Here is a 19,634-nt window from a genome sequence, read left to right as displayed (position 1 = left end):
TGGAGATAGAAGGTTGAGAGCTATGATGTGGACACTTATGGAAAGGGAAATCACCTGGCTTTTAAGAACAGAAATTGTTTCTTTTTGGTGAGAGGGGACAACCGATGTGGTTAGAAATCAGTTGTAAAGGGAGTAATTTTTTTTCACAGAGGCGAATACAATTAATGGAAGTCCATATTCTAACCGTGATAATTTGATCTGGTTAATTTGAAAAACTGGTTGGGAGAAAAAAAAAGCAATTTAAAACTTGGTCAAAACCATTAAGAAAACGGAAACACAGAAAAGTGAGAAAAATAATGTAAACAAGCCTGTTAGTTCAAGTTCAAGTCCAAGTCCAAAAAACTGAGAAAGCCAACACGATTTAAGTAAACTGTTTCAAGTCCTTGCTACCGTAACAGGAAGTAAAGTATTTCTGTAATGAGTGAAAAGGGCAACTCTCCACGTTATACTTTAGAACCCCTATTTCTAGAAGGGATTAACGATACCTCTCCTACCATCTAATCCAAAAATATTACACACTGCAGTGCATTAAGTTCCGCTGCGTTTCTTCATTACATTATCAATTGTAAAACGACGTCACTCATACTCAGATAAATTACAAGTAAAGAAATCTTGTACAGCCAGCGGCCCACACGCGTACGTAAACATTGGAAATATGGGGCAGAGGCGCAATTACTACACCAGACAACATCTAAACTCTGTATATGAAAAGGTAAGCATAACTTGTAGAATATATTGTACACATGCAATAAACCAACCAATAACTTGTAACATTTGTGAACAAACCTTTTATGTAAAAAAATGCGCATTTTTACATCACAACCTCATTCAACTTTTCCACCTCATCCTTATACTACTCCCATAACACCATTTCTCCCCCTCCCCCGTAACTGCTAGAACTTATTTACCAACTAAAAGAACGCACCTCCTTGGCACGTGATAACAGCACTCCCACTTCCTCGACCTATAACTACGCTGTTCGCTGGCTTTGAGGTTTGTGCTGCGTCCGAGCCACCGCCTATCATGTTGGGACGCTCCGCCCCCTATAGCTGCACACCATGTTGTTCTCTAGGAGTTCGCTTATGTTCCAAGAGTACTTTGTTATTTTCTTTTGGCTGAACGTGTTGTAGAACCAAAAAGAAAGGTTACTACACTGGTTCCCCGAAATCTTCTTTCATTCGTAGGTGGTATCTGAAAACCACTACTGCTGTCACCTTAGCTTCTCAGAAGGTGACTGTCTGTTACGCAGTCAGGACTGTCTCGTCTTCTGCAGTGTCAAAGGTAATATTTGTTCTTTGATAGATAGTAACTTTCTGTATGTCATAACCTTGTATGGATTCTTTTAAGGGCCGCAAAGAGACTTTTCGCTAAGTTAGATACTGAACGTGAAGTATGTTTGTATGTCTAAAATTGGAGGAATAACTGGTGACAGTGTAGTGGTGTCTGTGGCGCAACAGGCACATTTGGCTGAGAAGTCCCACAACAGGCTGCTGAAATCGTGATCTGCTGGCAAGTGTTAATGGTGTTTGTGGGGAAGCGTGACTGAGGAGCGGTCTGTAAGCAGTTGTTGAACTCTGTTTTCGGATGAAGCTCCTAGTTCAGTGGGCAGTGTGCCATGTAGATGAAACGGTTGTCACTGGTGCTTGAACGAGCCCAGTTCGTTGCTCTCGAGACGAAAGTGATTAGAGGGTGTAGTGGTGCAACTGGAGAAGCAAGGGGTGGATGGTGTGTTTGGCAACAGTAGATACAGACGATATGCTTGTGTCAGGAAGTGGACCACTGTACTGTATGAGCCACCTATGTGGTACGTGCAGTAAAAACTGAATGATGATGAATGGATAGCTTGTAGGGGTAACTGCATTATCTGTCTAGTCATTGATTTTATGTAAGAATAGGAAGAGCCAAAGCACAGATTACAGCAACAAGTTATTTGCATAGGTGCTGTGTATGGGAGAGGCAAACAACCAATTTAGTTATGTCTGGTATGCATAGTTATACCCCTAAGAAATTATCATAAAGTAGTCTTGTGTGTACCATGTATGTTTAAAATGTTAAAAACTGTTTGTTTTATGTAGATGTAGTCTTCTAGCTGAGAAATATTTTTATGAGATTTTCTGGGATCAAGAAATAAAATTATTTCAAAGTTGTAGGTGCAGGAAGCAAATGGAAAGTAACTCTTGCTACTTAACATGGTTAGTTAAATCTCCAGATCTTTCATCTTTCAGTGACATGGATTCTGTTTTCCAAGTATTGTTTTGTAATCAAATGCTGTTTCTTCTGTGTTTATGTGATCTTTTACATTACTTTACTTTATTTAGCTATTTATTTGTTAGGTTTATAAATTATATTGCAGTATACTGCAAAACATAATTGTAAATGAAAGTGGTCACTGGAATGTTACAGTATTGAGAGTAAACCATTAATCAAATTATTATTGTTGCTTGCAATTTGATAGTCAGAAAAAAAGCCTGTCTATTTACTCATCAATAAGCTTGCTGACATTTTCAGCCATGTCTCGGTCCCAAGACAGTAAATCAAAATTCATTTCACATGGGGGAGTACACTGTGTACAGAATATTCAGTGTGACATCTTTCTATTAGTAGTTTATTTCCAGAATGCATGTTCCTATGATTTTATATTTTCTTAAATATTTAATATATTTGTAGAGCATCAGGGCATCTCTGTTGTAGAAATCTTGCTGGTTATTACCACTCAAAGTAGTAGTAACTGGTGAATATCTGTTTTTCTTCAGTATGGTTGTAGTATTAGCAACTCTGCAACCATACTGTGACAGATTCAGGTATTGGCACTACAGCAACCATACTGTGACAGTCAGACAACTTCACTTTTGTAGGAATCTGATTTAAGTGCTGATATCAATACTTGGTCAGTAAGTATTTACTGTCTGCAGTGCAGATGCAAGCAAGAAAGAAACTCTGTCTGGGGTTTATTTAAAATGTATTTTGTTCTTTGGAGACTGTTTAAATAATGAACAAAATTAAACACTTGTTACAGTATAAAATGATGCTGCATTCCATTTGGACATTCTCCACTGACTGTTTCACCTACTGAAAAATCAATCAATACAATGTTGACAACTTCATTCAGTTAGACTGTACAAATACTTTTTACTCTGCATCAAATGTTGAAGCTTCTGCTGCGCTGTAAGTGAACATGGCCTTAAATGACATTATCTAGGACTGTAGGCAGTCTGCCCTCTTCCAGCATCTGTAGTTGGGCAAGTGAAAGATGTACTAATTTTATGATTGGGTGGACAGTTGTATTGATTAAGACATAATAAACAGAGGTGACCCCCCAAGATGTGTTGTCTAGGTCATATCTGTTATGTTACTGAACAAAAGGAAACTTTTCATTGATCTTCTAAGCATGCTCACCTTTGTTACAACACAGTTGTACGTTTGTGGCACTGAGATTGCAAGTTTAATTGTAAATATCTTGGCTTTCCAATATGGAAGCAAGCTGAACCTAAAGATTAAGTTGGCACTGTTTTTGTCATCTAGTTGTGGTTCTTGCCTTCTAGGCAAGCCTGGTGTAAGTAGCAAGAGATATCAGTGCTTAGAAGTTTGTATAACTGATTAGGTGTGGTACTGTCTGTATGGTGGGCCTTTAATAGGCTGGGGTTGCCAGGGAAACTATGTAAGCTTTTTAGACTAGTTTTGGGTAAAGTATGTGCAAACATTGTTTCATGTTAACAATATATGTGTTTCAGCCCCCGTACCTTTAAGACTGATATAGTGGAATTTCTGTTTTTACATTGCCTTCAGTCCTTTCTATTACAGTCTTTTAAATTTTTATGTATGTTGGGCATCTGCTTTCATGTGCATCCACATCTGTTCTGTCAAGGGGACTGCAGTGGGTTCCAATGGAAGCGGACTGCATAGAATGCAGATGTAATGGTGCTATTAGTTTAGAACTCCAGTGATTTTTTTTTTATTTATTTATTTTTTTTTTTAATTGGAGCATTATTCCTGTGCTTAGTGGTTGTTTAGAGTAGTAGTGCATCACATTTTTAACTCTGGTAAATACAGCTGTATATCCTGGCCCTATTTTTGACAAGCATGGTTGCTGAGTTTAATAGAATACACAATGAAAAGTTAGCATTTCTTCCTCCTTTTCTGTACAGGCATTTTTCAGTTTCTGTATAATGTGAGGAAATGCTGTTTCAAATATACTGCAGTACACTGTAATCCCCAAGTTAATCAATTCTCCTTGCATCCCAGTTGTTATGGCTGCACTGTTTTCAGGAGACACAGTTAAATATGAATTACAAGATTGTTTCACATTTAAGTGCCCAATTTATTAGTTCATTTTATTTATTTTTTTATATTTTCTGGCAGTTTTTGTGGTTCTCTCTACATTCTTATTTTCTTTGATTTTCTTTCTGCCAATGCATTTCATTTTTCTTTATATTATGTTAATCTTTGGGACTGAGAGTGTACTGAAAGCAGATGTCTGAGTTGTGGGAGTGCAGAGTAGACTTTGACATCCGTAAATTTGGAGGATGATTTCCTTTTTGTGATTATGAGCAGTACAGCAGAATACCCCCTGTCTGAGGAAGGAGAGCTGCCCTGATATTTCCTGGATTACTGTTTTCTTTGCCAGCAATAGTTTGTCAGACATGTTTGTGATCCGCACAGATTATGCTTAATTAAGTTTCTAGTTTTATGTGTAGTTTGAGGAATCCATGCCTTTTATATTTTATTAGAAAATTAAGTAATATGAAACTGTATGTAGATAAGAAATAGTATGAAAATTGTGTTGTGTGTCTCACTTATAACCTGTAAAGTAAGTAAACGTAGAGGTACATGCTCAAAATAAGTTACACCTAGGACTGCCTGAATTTTGCCTAGGTAAGTTATCCTGAGCTATGACGAGGTTATCTTAAAGCACAGAGTGCAAATGGATAATGTTATAGGCAAGTACACAAGGTGATGGATTTTTTTTTCTAGGTTTTGCTTGTAGTTAGTTCAACCGTCATGGATCATACTTTATTTGCTAATTCTGTTATATCGAATACTTTAATAGAGTTAAAGAAAAGCATTCTAAGATGAGATTAAATTTTATACTATTTGATTCAATGTTTCAATATTTCCATTTATTCTTCTGGAGATATAAGAGCTGTAACTGTGTTGGCTGAGATTCATAGAAAAACTCTCTACATCTTCCCCAGAGTAGGTCTGCAGAACTACACATCTGGAAAGATACTAATTCTAGATATAAATGGGGACTTGTGGCAGCATGTGATGGGACAGCTATGCTCTTGTGTCAATATCTATCTGGTACCCAACAGGTGCTGGGCCCTGCATAAAGTGACTGAGCTTCAGTGTCTGTGCATAAAAAAAGTTTCAGGCATGACAATGTATATTATTGAGGAAGTAATGCCCATACAGGGGTGTTGTGAGGCTGCATTTACAGACACTGTGATTGAATATCCCCTCATGTCTCATTGAGCAAATGAATGGGGGAAAAAATCAGCAAATGCAAGGCTTGGCACACCTCCATTCCACCCCATCACCTTTCCTGTTCATGTAGTAGTGCTGTGTCTGTCATGGAATGACTAATCCTTAGTGATTTACCAGCAAAATAAGTCTGTCAGAAATGGCAGGCATTAGCTTTTCGTACTACTAACTGGTACAAATGTGTGCTTGTGGACTGCCTGTTGCAGTCAGAGCTGTTTCTGTCTGTCTCACTTGCACGTATATACAAACACATTTCCTCTCTATCTGTTAGCACAGATGCACATGCATATGTGCGCACACACCCATTTCTTATTTTTAGTGGTGTTTAGTGAGTATAAAAAAAAGGCACTTGTGTTTTATGAACTTTATAGCAGTTTAATAGCTGCTGTGAAGTGGAATTACCTCTACATTAACATCTGTCTGGAGAATAATCATTCTCCAGTTACTGTCAAATGTACAGTTTGCTCCTTCTCTAGTATAAGTTTTTTTCTTATGTTTTATATTGTCGAGTGTATAGCTGTGTTCTGTTTTTGCCAGTGTTACCACATTCACAAGACATGTTGGTGACATAGGCTGCATAACTTCAGCCCTGCCAAGCCTTTGGGATCCATGGATGATGCTTGCTGGGGAACAGGGTGGAAACCTGCTGACACAAGAGGCTGGTGTTTCATCTTCTGATTTGACATCGGTGCATTAGTGCTGTGGGTGGTCATAACCTTGCACTACAACGACATTGTAGCAGTGTCATAGAAAGGCATATTGGATAGAGGCTGCAATTTCTGCCACAGGAGGTAGCCCACCAGGGGTTAGCAAACTGAAACATATGAAAGAGTTTCTGTAGATCCTGACAAGGGAACTGGTACAATTAGTGAATAAAAATTACTAAGCCTACAAGGCTTAACAAGCTAAAATACAAAGTTTAATAAATGAAACGCACAGTAAAACACAATAAACAGAGTAAGCGCTTTCACCGTGATCACATCACTTCCTTAGGTCTGAGGAAGCGGTGTGATCACCGTGAAAGCGCTTACTCTGTTTATTGTGTTTCATTTATTAAACTTTGTATTAGCTTGATAAGCCTTGTGGGCTTGGTACTTTTTATTTTTATTCATTTATTCTGCTTATTGCACCGTTCTGAGTCCTTTTCCTGCTTATTTTGTTTCCGATGGTACAGTTGGTCTTGGAAGTGTGGTGTTGGTACTGAGATGGCCCAACTCTTGTGTCCAAGTGAAAGACGCACCAGATTAGGATGATTTATACCAGGTGCCTTTATAGCAGTAATGCACATAGCGCAAGCTGACCATAGTGTTCCACTATTTGTCACTATAAGAACATCTGAAGTACAGCAGTTTCAAGATAACAGGAACAGTATGTTTGTGTTGTAATGCATATGAACACTCTTGGCATAAAAGATATTCTACATGTGTGGCATGTTTGTGTTCACTGTGGTGTTTCCATGTTGAGTATTCAAAGAGTGTAGTAGTGCAGGTTATGACCACCCACAGCACTAACAGGGTTGATGTTGGTACCCTTGCACACACATATATATATATATATATATATATATATATATATATATATATATATATATAATATACATACACACACACACACATGTATCATCTGTACAGGTTGAGTATGCAGCAACACTCACAGATCAATCCATGGCTATATCCTGTGATTCCACCATTCCCAGAGGGAGAGGATCCCCCAATGGCAGTGAGTGCCAGCATTGCTTCCTGTGGCTGCCATGGCAACAGATGAGCTACCTGCAACAGATATGGGTGTACCAATTACAGTGCAACCTTGCAGGGATGCCCAGCATTATCGTCACGTATCATAGGAGTGCCAGACATTATCATGCATCATATTTGCCCTTGACATGCAGGCAACAATTCAGTTCAGTTGGTAGATGGGTACATGAGGCTGACTGTGTTGTGCATTATTTGGTGGGATGCTGTACAGTGCTTACAGCAGTTCCATGAAGGTCTGGAGTCCAGGGACACCATTTTGACTGGTCTCCATGAGGGTATTTGGTGGAAAATGCTGTAAGTATTGTCATCTCCATGAGAGACTTTCAAGGGACATCATCAAAGCCCTTGTTGACAGTATTTTTCCATGGTCTGCTCAAGGTGCATATACAGGGTGGCTAGGTATGGTAGCCATCACAAGATGCACACTCCAACAGAGCCAGGTGGTTTACAGTGTTATGCTGTACGTGTTCATGTATGTCTATAACATTCAATTGTTATTGGCAGGACCCTCACCAGCAGTCTTCATTACAGTCAATGCCTGCCCTGACACAGGAGGGCAAAAGTCCATGCACCTAACCTCAGTGGGATGACAGCAGGTCACATTTACATAGTGGCATACCATTTCTGTCAAAGTAGGATATGATCCTGCCACAGAGTATGTCTGCACCACAAGACCCCTGTTTCCACCCACTTTGATATGATCTCCCCACCTGGTTTGCATTGACAACTGTGCTACTATGTCCCGTTTCATCACTACACATGACAGCTGTGATCCGCTACATCCTTGTGTAGTGTATGTGATGTCTGATGCATGGTGTGACCTGACTATGCACTGCCCAGCACAGCCCATGATTAAAACTGCATGCATCAGGTTTGTTCCATTTGATACTGTAATGTGACTTTGCTCCCTTGGTGGCCCACAGTTTTAGACTAGATGTCACTTTGCCTTTACTGCCATATATTGAGTCTCAGTATTTAGAGGGTGTTGTCTGGCATGTGCCTTACCCCTCTTGTCTCGCTTTCTTTCACAGATGTTATTGCTATGGCTTTTTGTGTCCATGGTGAGTGAGCCTGGTCATAGAGGAAACCCCATGGTGCAGATCCTTTTTTTCTGTATATAGTATTGTATTTGGCAACTTGTTGGCTGTGGCAGAGGAGTACATTAGTGCCTCGTCAGACATATCAGGGCAGTGTAAGCATGTCCTGATCAGGCCAAATACTCATTCAGTGCTACAGGTCTCCACATGTGCCATGTTGGAGTTTGGTAATACTGTTATAAATGGATATCACTGGCCAGAGCTCAAGGTGGCATCATCTGTTTGTGACATGCTCAGACATTTTATTTGAGGGCACAGTTAGTGTGTATTTACAGTGTATTGTAGATGCACATGTATATTCTGTCCACAGTGCCTAGGATTCCATATTAGATCCATCCATCTGCAACATCTTTTTCCTATTTTTTATTCATGGGGTCAGGGTGGCATTTCAACAGTCGTGTAGAGCCAATGTTCACATCAGTGGGTGGCTAGCCCTGCCACTGTTCCTCTTCCATACCACTCACATGCAATCACATTCACACCTATGGCCAATTTAAAGTATCCAGTCTACTTACTGCGTGTGTTTGGAATGTGGGATGAAAACTGAGCACCTGGAAACTCTCCTGAATACAGGAAGGACATGCAGACTCTGCACAGAAGGCAGTCTGGCCAAGAACTGAATTGGAGAATGTCTTGCTGTGAGGCAACAATGATACCCACTGTGCTGCCCCTGTAAAGTCACCTTGTTGAAAAGTATGAATCCTTGGAGCTTCCGGTATGCTGTACATGTACACTGATCATTCCATGCACATTTGCGCTGTTTATACAATGGTAGCCATTTCTGTTGACATGTCACTGTGACTGTAGACCAGTTGGGGAGTGTTTCTTGCCACAAGTGTACAGTCTGTGGGCACCTAGTACTTCAGGAGGTGTACAGTGTCCTAGAAACCACCCATATCATTCTCTCTCCTCTGCTGTCTTGGAAAACCTGATCCATGTGTAGAAACAGTTAAGTATTCACGAGACTGATATATACCCTGTTGGTCGTAGCTAGAATAGCAAATGTAACCTCAGTTTGAATCCACAGAGATGTAATTAGCACTCATTCATATAGATTCCACTTGTAGGAAGCATTTCTTTGACAGGATCCTTGGCATGTCCCATGCAATGTCAAAAAAAAAAAATCATGGGACTGTTCATTTGATATGTAATCTTCTGTCCATAGAGATTTTGTTGTCAACATTTGACATGTTGCATTACTGAACAGGGGCTGGCAGAGCCAAGTATAACAATGCTGTTATGCAAATCGTCCTGTGTCACTGACCATTATTGCTGTCCACAATGCAGGTATTTCCTATGCTCTGGCCTTCTGTGTGGTTGCTCAGCATGGTGCGGACGTTACTTCCTTCTGAAAAGAGTAAACATGGCCCTGTTTTAATTGTAAACATTTGCATACATCAGTTGAGTACATGCCGTTCTTGGCATGTAATTACCTAGTTGCACTAGGTAGTCCCACTACTCATTGTGCTGTTGTGCAACATGTTTGTGAATCACTACCACCCTGTGCATGACTAACTATGCGGGTTCACACTGCATAGTATGTAACTTGGCTATGAATCCCAGCATGTGGTGCTTTATGTACATTTGTAAGCTTAACCTAGAAAGTAACTTCTCATTTTTATGTGCAACATTTACGTACAGTAAAGGGGGCATAACAAAACTCACCCTAGCCATGCTTTCCTATGCACATATCTGCCTGCAAAGAGCTTTAAATCTTGCCTTTCTTTGGAGATTCTCTAACAGTTTTTGGTGTGGTGGAAGGTATTTTCACCTTGTACCTGGACTAATCCACCTATCCAGCCTGCCTGGTTTTATACTTTTTGGATAAATAACAGGTCCTGCTTGGCCAGTGGCTTATTTCTTCTACCCTGCATTAGCTTTGTCTTGTGTGCATGTCCCATGCATTGCTGAATTTTGACACTTTCTTAAGCTACCATAACTTTAGTAAAAATCTTGCAGTTGCCTACTACCCTTTCTGTGAAAACATACTTCCTGCTATTCACTTCATATGTGAAATGTTTTTTTGAAAGCATATATACTCACTTATACCATACACACACACACACACACACACACACACACACACACACACACACACACACACATTGTTCTTGCTGTATAACCCACTTTGCATTTTTGTTTCAAGACTTGACATAATGGGACAGGCTTGGTTTTCATATGGCAGCTTGAATGACTTTGTCAGACTAGAAAATGGTATAAATGGGAATTTTCCAATAAATATTTCTTCTGGAAAGTGTCAATATCAAGAATATCAAATGTGTCCCTACTGGGAATAAGGATCTAGCTCTGTAGACAGTGCACTTGTGTGAAAAACATACTGGTATGACCGTTCACATAGGCAAAATCCTCTTTGCCAAGGTGCATTGATAGCGGTGCTAATCTAATCTTTTTAAAGGTTTTCTGGTAGCAATTTATGAAAGGTATGGAGAAAGTTGCCCCACAGGAAACACATGTTGGGATTGTGTGAAGGCTGTTTTGTACTATGTGCTATATGAAAATGCCTTTTGCACTTTTGCCCTGTATCCACCTGAATTTTGTGACAAACCTCTTTAGTCCTACAAGTAGGGAGGCATGTATTTAGGGGCTTTTCTAGCATATGCTTATCTGGACCATCTTTTGTAATATTCCTTTAGGTTGTAGATTGCTTATAGGATGCATATCTTTCAGAAAACATTTCAGTGTAACAAGCCAGTCTACCTCAGACTGAGGTTTGTCTCCATTCACTTCCTGGTGGAATAGTTGCAGCTTACATTTTGTGTTGATTCCTTTTTCACGTGCTATCTCCATGACAGAAGCCAACATTTTAGTTGATAACACAGTGGTGTTACCTGTTTTATGACGCCAGTTAATCCTAAAACATCTGCAGTCTATCTGGCAGGTCCCTTCCTGTTTTAGCCAACTTTTTCATGTTAACAAAGCTGTGGAAATTCATTCAGACCTTTCCAAGAAACTGTTGCTAGGAAGGTAAATTAATCCTACTGCTGTTCTGACCCTTTTTCTGGAACTTGTATAATTAAATTTCTGTTCTTTATTTACAAACAGCAAATGTTGTATGACACATTTGATCGAGCAGTGGCTTTTGGCCAAATGTAGGCCACCACTACTTATGGAAGTAGCATTGTACTGATGCAGATTTAAAAGTAGAAACCATTAGTGTGCCAACTATGCTCTGCAAATCATTTTATTATACTTTTGAGATTACGATTTACTTGTGCAGATTTAATGCAAAAGCATGCACCACTTGTCCGGAGCAATATGTTCCTGACATGTTCCTTTATTCCAAGACTTACCAGGATATACTTTAACTTGAACTCCACCTGCTCAGATTTCATGTACTTTCAGCTGATAGCCTGAGATTTGCTGTACTCCTAATCAGCAAATTTTAAAGGTGTTTTTGCAGGGTGGCAAGCTCCTTGCATCCTCTGTGGAGGCTGTGCCCCTCACTTTTGATCTAGAAATATACTGCCTTCATGGTTTAACAAATTCAAAGAATGTGCCTTCAAATATGCAATCTATGTAGTCTGTGTGGCAGTGGAATACACAGATGAGCAGATGAGCCATGGTCAGCTGAATGCAGAGTAAATTGAAGATAATCTATGTACCACTGTATGTAATCCTATTACCTGTTTGGTATTGTACACAGTTCAACGCCTATTTTGTTCCATGAGTTGAATATGGGCCTACCTGGCTGTAGTATTGACAAAATTCTGGTCAGTCATTGTATCCTACTATAAACCTGGTAAATTGGTAACTGATCTTTCCTAACATATTAGTCTGGTGTTGGTTGAATATGTTTAAAACTCCTTTATACCTGGGGGCATGATGGATGTGCCTGTCATACGTTGTCTATGCAGTTGTCCAGGGTTTTAGCAACCGGTGCTAAATGGTAACCTAATTTTACCTTTTATGTGTTTGGGGAGGGGGATTTAATGGTAAAAACTTACAAATCTATTCTTTTTTCCAAGATTTGTCCAGAAGGATTGAAATCTTTTGTGGGAGTGCATATAGTAATCATTGCGACTGTTTTATGGTTATCTAAAACTGAATTCTGTTTTTTCAGGTAGTTTTTGAACTATAATTTCCCATTGTTGTGATTTCCATATATTCAATTATTAGTGTGATTTCCATACATGGGTGGCCACGGTGGTGCAGTGGTTAGCATTGTCTCCTCACAGCAAGAGGTTCTCCGATTCGATCCTCGTCTGGGGTGCCTTCTGTGTGGAGTCTGCATGTCCTCCATGTGATCGCGTGGGTTTCCTCCGGGTGCTCCGGTTTCCTGTCACATCCCAAAGACATGCTGTAGGTGGATTGGACACTAAATTGGCCCTAGGCATAAGTGCGTGTGTGCCTTCCATCAAAGTTTGGGCGCCAGGCTGGCAGCTCTACACAATAAAACTCCACTGCCAATTGTGAGCGGACAAATGATCCGCTGTGGCGACCCTTAACCCAGGAAAAGCCGAAAGGTGTGATTTCCATACATCTGTGTGCAAGCAAAACCTGAAGCTAATTCTAAATACAGAGCATTGAATAAAGTAAAGCAGCAGTTTCACCATATTTCAGCAGTTTCACCATATTTTAGTGTATTACTAGTAAATGAGTGTTCTGGCCTATAATGCCAGATCCACGAAAATCTTGTGTGCTTGTTTTTTTCTCCATTTAACTCGTTACATCAATGTGATGCCTTCAGGTGCATGTGCAACTAACTTCTACTGATGCCTCTAGGCTTCACATATTGCTTGTTCATATTTGCATCAATAATTCCAAAACCATGCTATGTTCAAGGTTTTAAAAGATTTCACCTTAAAGCGTACACAATGGCAAACTCAACTGCATTAATATGTGACCTCTGTCTAGTGCAGGTAAGTAGATATTCACTATTTTTATAATTTTATATAGATATCATTTTCACTTTTTTTTTTTTTCTAAATATCTCAACAAGTAACACGGAAAGAGCACCTTGGCCTCCTATGAAAGCTCTCAGCTAGATGAATAAAATGCTGCTTGACCATGTGTGTAACTTGAGTGGTTGCTGAAATGATGTAAGCTGTTTACAAAATATTACAAATGTATGTTTACTGTGGCTTATAAATTTCGGTTTAAGACCTAGAACCTAAAGAATACTGTCTATAAAAACAGATTGTGCTGAAGAGTTGGCAATTTATTCTTTCATAATCCCTATGGCTTCAGAGATTCAAACAGGTTTGAAATGTGGGAACATAATTTGATTTTTGTCAAAAGGTTTAGGCTCCACCCATTGGAAGTTGCAGTGAATGAGTTAATATTTAATCCATTTTCTAGAATTGTGATGGTTTCCCAGAAAATGGAAAAATTAGGTTGAATGAACCAAATCATGAGGCTCAAGTTTAGTGGTTACAAAGTACTAGAATGGATTTGAGTTGGTGATTTCATCCTGCAGTTTAGGTTCCACTGTACTGGGCTGGATCCATGAGAACTGATAATTTCAATATGCAGTGTAGTGCTTGCATGAGAAACCTAGGCTGTTGTGACCTAATAAAAATAATTCCTTTACTGGTGACCATTTTCAAGAAGGCTGTCCCTGTACTGTTTTTTGGCTCCTCTTGATCTGCTTTCATAAGGGGCTGTGTCTCTAAAAATGTTTATAATTCTCCTCAAGGTACTGCAATATTTGCCAATGAAATTTGTAGAGTGCACTCTTTGCTGTAAAGGAACAGATGAATTGTGAATTTTAATGAAAGGAAAGTGTAATTTTGTGGTCTTTTAGGCCTAAAGTCACAGTGCTACATGTGTAAGCTTTTGTGACCGCAGAGAAGCCAATATTACAAAATGTGCTCTACTTTCTATGTTTATAAACATCATTTTTGATGTAACATTTAAAATGATGCAGATGTTAGAGTTTTTTTGGCTCTGAAGTTATAAAAACATACTGATTGTTTTGGATGCGTTTGTCAGCCAGAACAAGCTGTTTTTCAAAAAAAACATGTACATAAGAAACACAAAAGGAAAGCAGCGTATTGGCCCTGTAAGACTAATGTAGGGTACCTAACAGTATATAACCATTTCTCTGAAGTAATTTAAATATCTCTAACATCTGTCTAAACGTATGCACGTCATGACAGTGAGCCACAAAATGCCCTTGGTGACTTCAGGTATGAAAACATGTATACAGCTTTATTCATGTAGTATACATCGATTCACAAGTCTAAATCGGATGGGAACAATGTAGCTGTAGTGGAAAACATTTTTATTTTAGGGAAGTATATAAAAGTTTTTAATGTGCTACACACATTTTTTGCACTTCTGTCTTGGAACATAAGTAATATACTATCCCCAAATAGAAATGGAATATAATAGAAGGTTCCAGAATGGTGGGAAATGCCAGTCATCCCAGTATTTGTTAATGGTTCACAAAAGGCCATATGCAGAATCCTGTAACAATTTGTAGTAAAGCTTTCAACTTGGGCTTGCAATTACAAAATGAGTCTAACACTGCCATAACGAATTAAATGCAATCCAGTGCCAAAGCTGGGGTGGTCATCACTGTGATCAGTACATGAAGCTGTTCATATTGATCAGCGCTGCAGTAGCCTTGGCTATATGGGTTATATCCTGCCAAGGATACAACAGCCTGCCTGCACCTAAACTGTCTGGTAGCTCGAGCTGAGCTAAGGTCTTTCAGAGCTTTATTACTGAGAGCATGCTCTGCTGAGGCATTTGAAGCTTGATTGTTGGCTTTTGCTGTTCCTTTGCTGGGGAGCTGGGTTTCCTTTGTGGGGAAAAAAATCCAGGTTTTTTTTTTTTTTTATTGATACTTTCCTCATCAGGAATGTTATTTTAAAGCTAGGAGTTTTAATGAACTATCACAAGACTGTACTGCACTTTTAAAAAAGGGACCATTCTTTTCCTTGTCAGTTTTAAAAGTTGTTTAAAGTAACTGAAAAACATATTTTTCTTTGGAGAAATTGTTTTATTTTACTTTGTGGGACTGGCAAAATGTTTAAAATTGCTTTTTTTTTTTTTTTTTCCCAAAGAAAAACACATTAGGCTGTTTTTTTCCCAGGAAAGTCAACATCTTTGGCTCAACCATGGAACACTCTTGGTCCAACATTCGGTCCTTCCAGCCACAGAGTTAAGCAAAGAGCCTTTGCCATCACAGCAGGCTAGCAATTTGCATCATCCTCAAATCACTCATTTATACCTGATCCCTGTGGTGTAGCATCTACAGCGACTGAACTGGGGGTTAGCCACAGCCTCTGTTTGCGTCCCTCAGTGAGCTAGGAAGAGCCAGAGCCACTGTTTTCTGCCCTGGGAGAAAAAACTGGGAAGACCTCCCTGTTTTATTAGAATGTTGTGCCATTCTCTGGGGAAGCTGCTTCTGGCATTAATAGTGAGTGTGTGTGAGCCTGCAGTTTTCCTGACGAATCATCTGCCCTTAAAAAAAGCAAATGGGATGTATAAAGTTTCTTTATCTTATGTTTTATAGGCTCATAGGTTTATACTAGGCCAATGACCAGTAGGCCCCTTGTAAGCCTAGCTGTGCAACCCAAATGTGACCCACAAATTTGATTTTATACAAGGGAAATTTGCTTACTGTGTCCATCAGTTATAGGAACTAGACCAGAGGTGGCTTTCCAATTGCCCATCTATTGCTCTAAGTTGTGCTTAAATTGGGATAGGGAGGAACTCTGCTTCACGTGGTTGGAGAGCCTGTTCCAGAGAACATATTTTTCTCTTCAGTATGTCCTATTTGTCTCAAAAAGATTTAGGTCTGTTAATGTAGTAGTTGTAATGCTGTTTTGTGGATGTGCAAAAGGTTAATCCAAAAGCAGGTCCAGGCAAAAATCCCCTCTTAAGTCTGCATGATACTGAGCAAAGACACTGGGCTTTGAAGTGCTCAGTGTAGGACACTGTGTATTTACTCCCTGTATCCTTTTGTAAGGAACCTTTGTGGTTGTTCCTATCACTGCATGTGTCTGGTCAGGTACTTATCAGTGGGGGTATTATGCTCGCTAGTATACTATCTGAGGCCCCCGATTCCTGACTATTGAATAAGCCTTTAACGGTGGTTTATTGATGTAATTACCCAGGGTGGCAGACTTCCTAAAATATACTATGTTTTTCTTCATTGCATTACAAGCCATGGCTTTGGCACCAGTGTTTGTGTTGGACCTTCCTGAAGGGTGTTCTCATCTTTGGGGGGGTCATTTAGTGACCCCAGTGTGTTAACCAGAGGCCTTCTACATTTGAGAAGTAGATGCCAAAGAGGAGTGGGCCTATCTGGAAGTGGCCTGACCAATTCTGACCTCCTGAGTCCCTTCAGTGAGGCAGTTGGCTATCCAGTATGTTGTAAAATGGTTTATACGTAGTTCCATAAGTTTGACAATGCCAGAGTGCAGTATTGTATTAGATGCTTTTGCCAGAACTAGGTAGATATTGATGTACCATTGTCCTCTCATCCATTGCCTTGGTGACCCTTTCAGACAGCAGATTCAATAAGCATGGCTGTCATCTGACAAAGCTATATTGGGATGGGTCCAGTGTCACTTCCATGATTCTTTCCATGGCTTTGCATTCTGTTTCCAGGATCTGTTGAAGGCCCTCCCTTTATGAAGGGAGATGGCCATTGCAGACCTCCATTCACATGACCTACAGCCTGTTTTAAGACTATAGTTAAGTAATGGCTCCAGGGATCCTGTTAAGTCATATTTTAGACTATTCTGGAGGCTTCCTGAGACATTATTTGGGACCCTTTGAGTCCATGCTCATAGCTTTAGTGAATGCAGCCAGTAAATGCTTTAGTTATAGTATGTTTTTAAGAGCTTCTTTTGAGGGATGGTTGAGAGTGAAGGGTTAAAGTTGGAACTAAATTTGTCCACACAGGTTCACTGTATCATCATGCTCTGAATCTGGCATCATTAACCACTAGTTTAGCTCATTGCTGTGTGCTGCCTTTGAGGGTTTTGACAACCATAAAGCCTTCTACAGCTATGTTTCATCTGGGAGGATATCTTCACCGATTTGCTCGACCTAATTAGCCCTCTTATTTGTCTGTTTACTTTGATAGAGATTTGTCTTTATGTTTTTTTTTTTTAATTTTTTGTTGGTTGTGTGCATTTTTTTTTTCCTTCTGTTGTATATTATGTTTTAATTTGGGATGCCACCAGAGTGGTTTGTTTCTGGGGCTAGTTCTGGGCTTGCTTCTGGTAGGTACAGCAGCCTCTATGCAGTCATTGATATGGTTGTACAATATTTGATAGTAATTCATCATAGGCTGCTGTATTCTTGGGGCTTGGAGGCCATTGAATTTTAACAAACCATCACTTAGGAATTAATTCCTAACTGTTACTGGTTTTAATGGATTATGGTGTTGATTTCTAAGGAGCCCACCACCAGAAAGGACGATATAAGAGGTGCAGTGTTCTCCCATATTTGTGAGCACAAGGCCTAGTATGTTTGAGCCTCTAGTGGGTGTATTCACTATTTTTGGTCAAAGGTGTTTGTATTAAGGAAGTCTTAATCTCTGTGCCTGTAAATATGAGGCAGTGTAGGATTCCCTGCCTTTAGAGGGGTAACTATAAAGTCTGCTATAAGGATGGTGTTTGGTAGGATGGCAAGTGTTTCTAGTAGATGCAAGTATGCATTGTGAGCTTCTTGGGACATGGAAGGTTACCTATTACTGTCTAGGATACAATACAGGGTTTTGTCTATGGTGATCTGCACTTGGAAGAACTCTGGCATGTCCTCCTGTTTGACCACCCTAGAGATGCTTGCTGATGTATTTTTAGACCCCTCCACCTTTAGCCCTTGTTTGTGCAGCTACTGGTCTGAGTGTGGAAGACACAAACTTTGCACTGCCAGGGTACTTGTTGCTGCTTTAAACCATGTCTCTGTAATACACGCTGTAGTTTGGTTTGAAGTAAACTCTAATACCACTTTAGGCAGAAAAGAAGAATTAGTTTTCAAAGAAACACTGTCCGTGGGGAAAATGAGACAAGGTCGACTCACAGTAACAGTTTCAACTCTGTTCTCACCTCTGCAAGAAGGGTCATCAGTCAGTAAAACTGTTCTGCTCCATTTGAACCAGATAACATGGAAGTGTTAACTTTAACACAAAATTAAGATCAAGAGGGGCCGCCATTTTTCTTGGAGGCCACTTGGGCAAAACCCCTTTCAAAAATCATTTTTATATGAGAATGCACTGAAAGAGGAGGAAACGTGGGCAGACGTACTGAAATGGATGATAAATGAACCTTGATGGGATTAAGAAAGGTCATAGAATTGTAACTCTAGATTTACAATATTTGTGTGAGAGCAACTCCAGCCTTGAATGGGTGCTGGTTATGTTTTTGCACCAACTAAACCTTTCCCAGTTACTAATGTACGACTTTCTAGTAGCAAGCTTTCTTGCTTCTATTAATACCAACTACCCATCCTCAAACTGGTACTATCTTGACAGAACAAAATCTTGGATCAGTTCATTTCTTGTGAAGGTAAAAAGAAGGGACAACTTGTGTCAAAACAGGCTATTTGCAAATAATTGTCTAAGGCTATTACCTTTTGTTATACTCTACACTTAACTGGGATAATTTTGTTGTGGCAAGGCCACTCTGCCAGGGCCTTGTCTTTATCTGCTTAGTTTTGGAAAGGGGTGGATTCTAGAAGCTTCAACTTGGTCCTCTGTACACTCTTGCAAACCACTGTAAGCTTGATTTCTTTAAGTCTAGATCATGCTTTGAAAGATCCATTTCTAGGGGCTCTTTGACTCCTTTCCTTTCAACTCTCAAATGTTGTAATCTACATGTATAGCTAAGGCTACTATAGCAGTGATCAATATTATGAAGGTAGTACATCTGAGTAAGCTTACCATAACAGTAAATGTTGGAATATTCACTGCTGCCATAGCCACTCTCTCTCCCTCCATCTACCTTGTTTTCTGGTGTGTTTATACCAGGGTGTGGTTATTTTTTGTTCTTGGTGTTGACCTTTCAGGGCTAAGCCTCTCTTTCCATTAGCAGAAAAACTCTGAAGAGCTTGGCATCCAAACTTGTCTTTTAGGCAGCTTAGCCCAAGCTGTCAGAGTTTGGGTATGTGAACGGTACCCCTGAGCTTTGGAAGGTGGTCAGCTGTTCTGTCCTTGGCAGGATATAACCCATATAGCTAAGGCTGCTGCAGCAGTGATCAAACATCTACTATCATTGTAAGGTTAGGTAATTTTTTTTGGTTCGTTGCTGTGGTAGCATTCCAGAGTCCTGTGGATGGGAAAAACTGTGTGTGTCTGCACATAAGTGAAAAGCAATTATAA

The 19,634-nt window shown here is 39.7% G+C and overlaps 1 protein-coding gene across 1 annotated transcript in view; it reads left to right on the top strand.

Annotated features, from left to right (window-relative positions):
• Positions 1-1,021: 1,021 nt before the first annotated feature.
• Positions 1,022-19,634, top strand: part of VDR (vitamin D receptor) — a 1,187,212-nt gene continuing 1,168,599 nt past the window's right edge. Inside the window, exon 1 of the mRNA XM_044083873.1 lies at positions 1,022-1,281. The gene's annotated coding sequence lies outside the window, so the exon portion shown is untranslated. The remainder of the gene's footprint in view (positions 1,282-19,634) is intronic.

This window comes from Protopterus annectens, chromosome 9.part0 (genome assembly GCF_019279795.1).
Source record: "Protopterus annectens isolate FY-2018-M chromosome 9.part0, PAN1.0, whole genome shotgun sequence".
Taxonomy (NCBI): Eukaryota; Metazoa; Chordata; order Ceratodontiformes; family Protopteridae; genus Protopterus; species Protopterus annectens.
The sequence above is the reverse complement of the archived record's forward strand: the minus strand, read 5'-3'. Positions and strand labels throughout refer to the sequence as shown.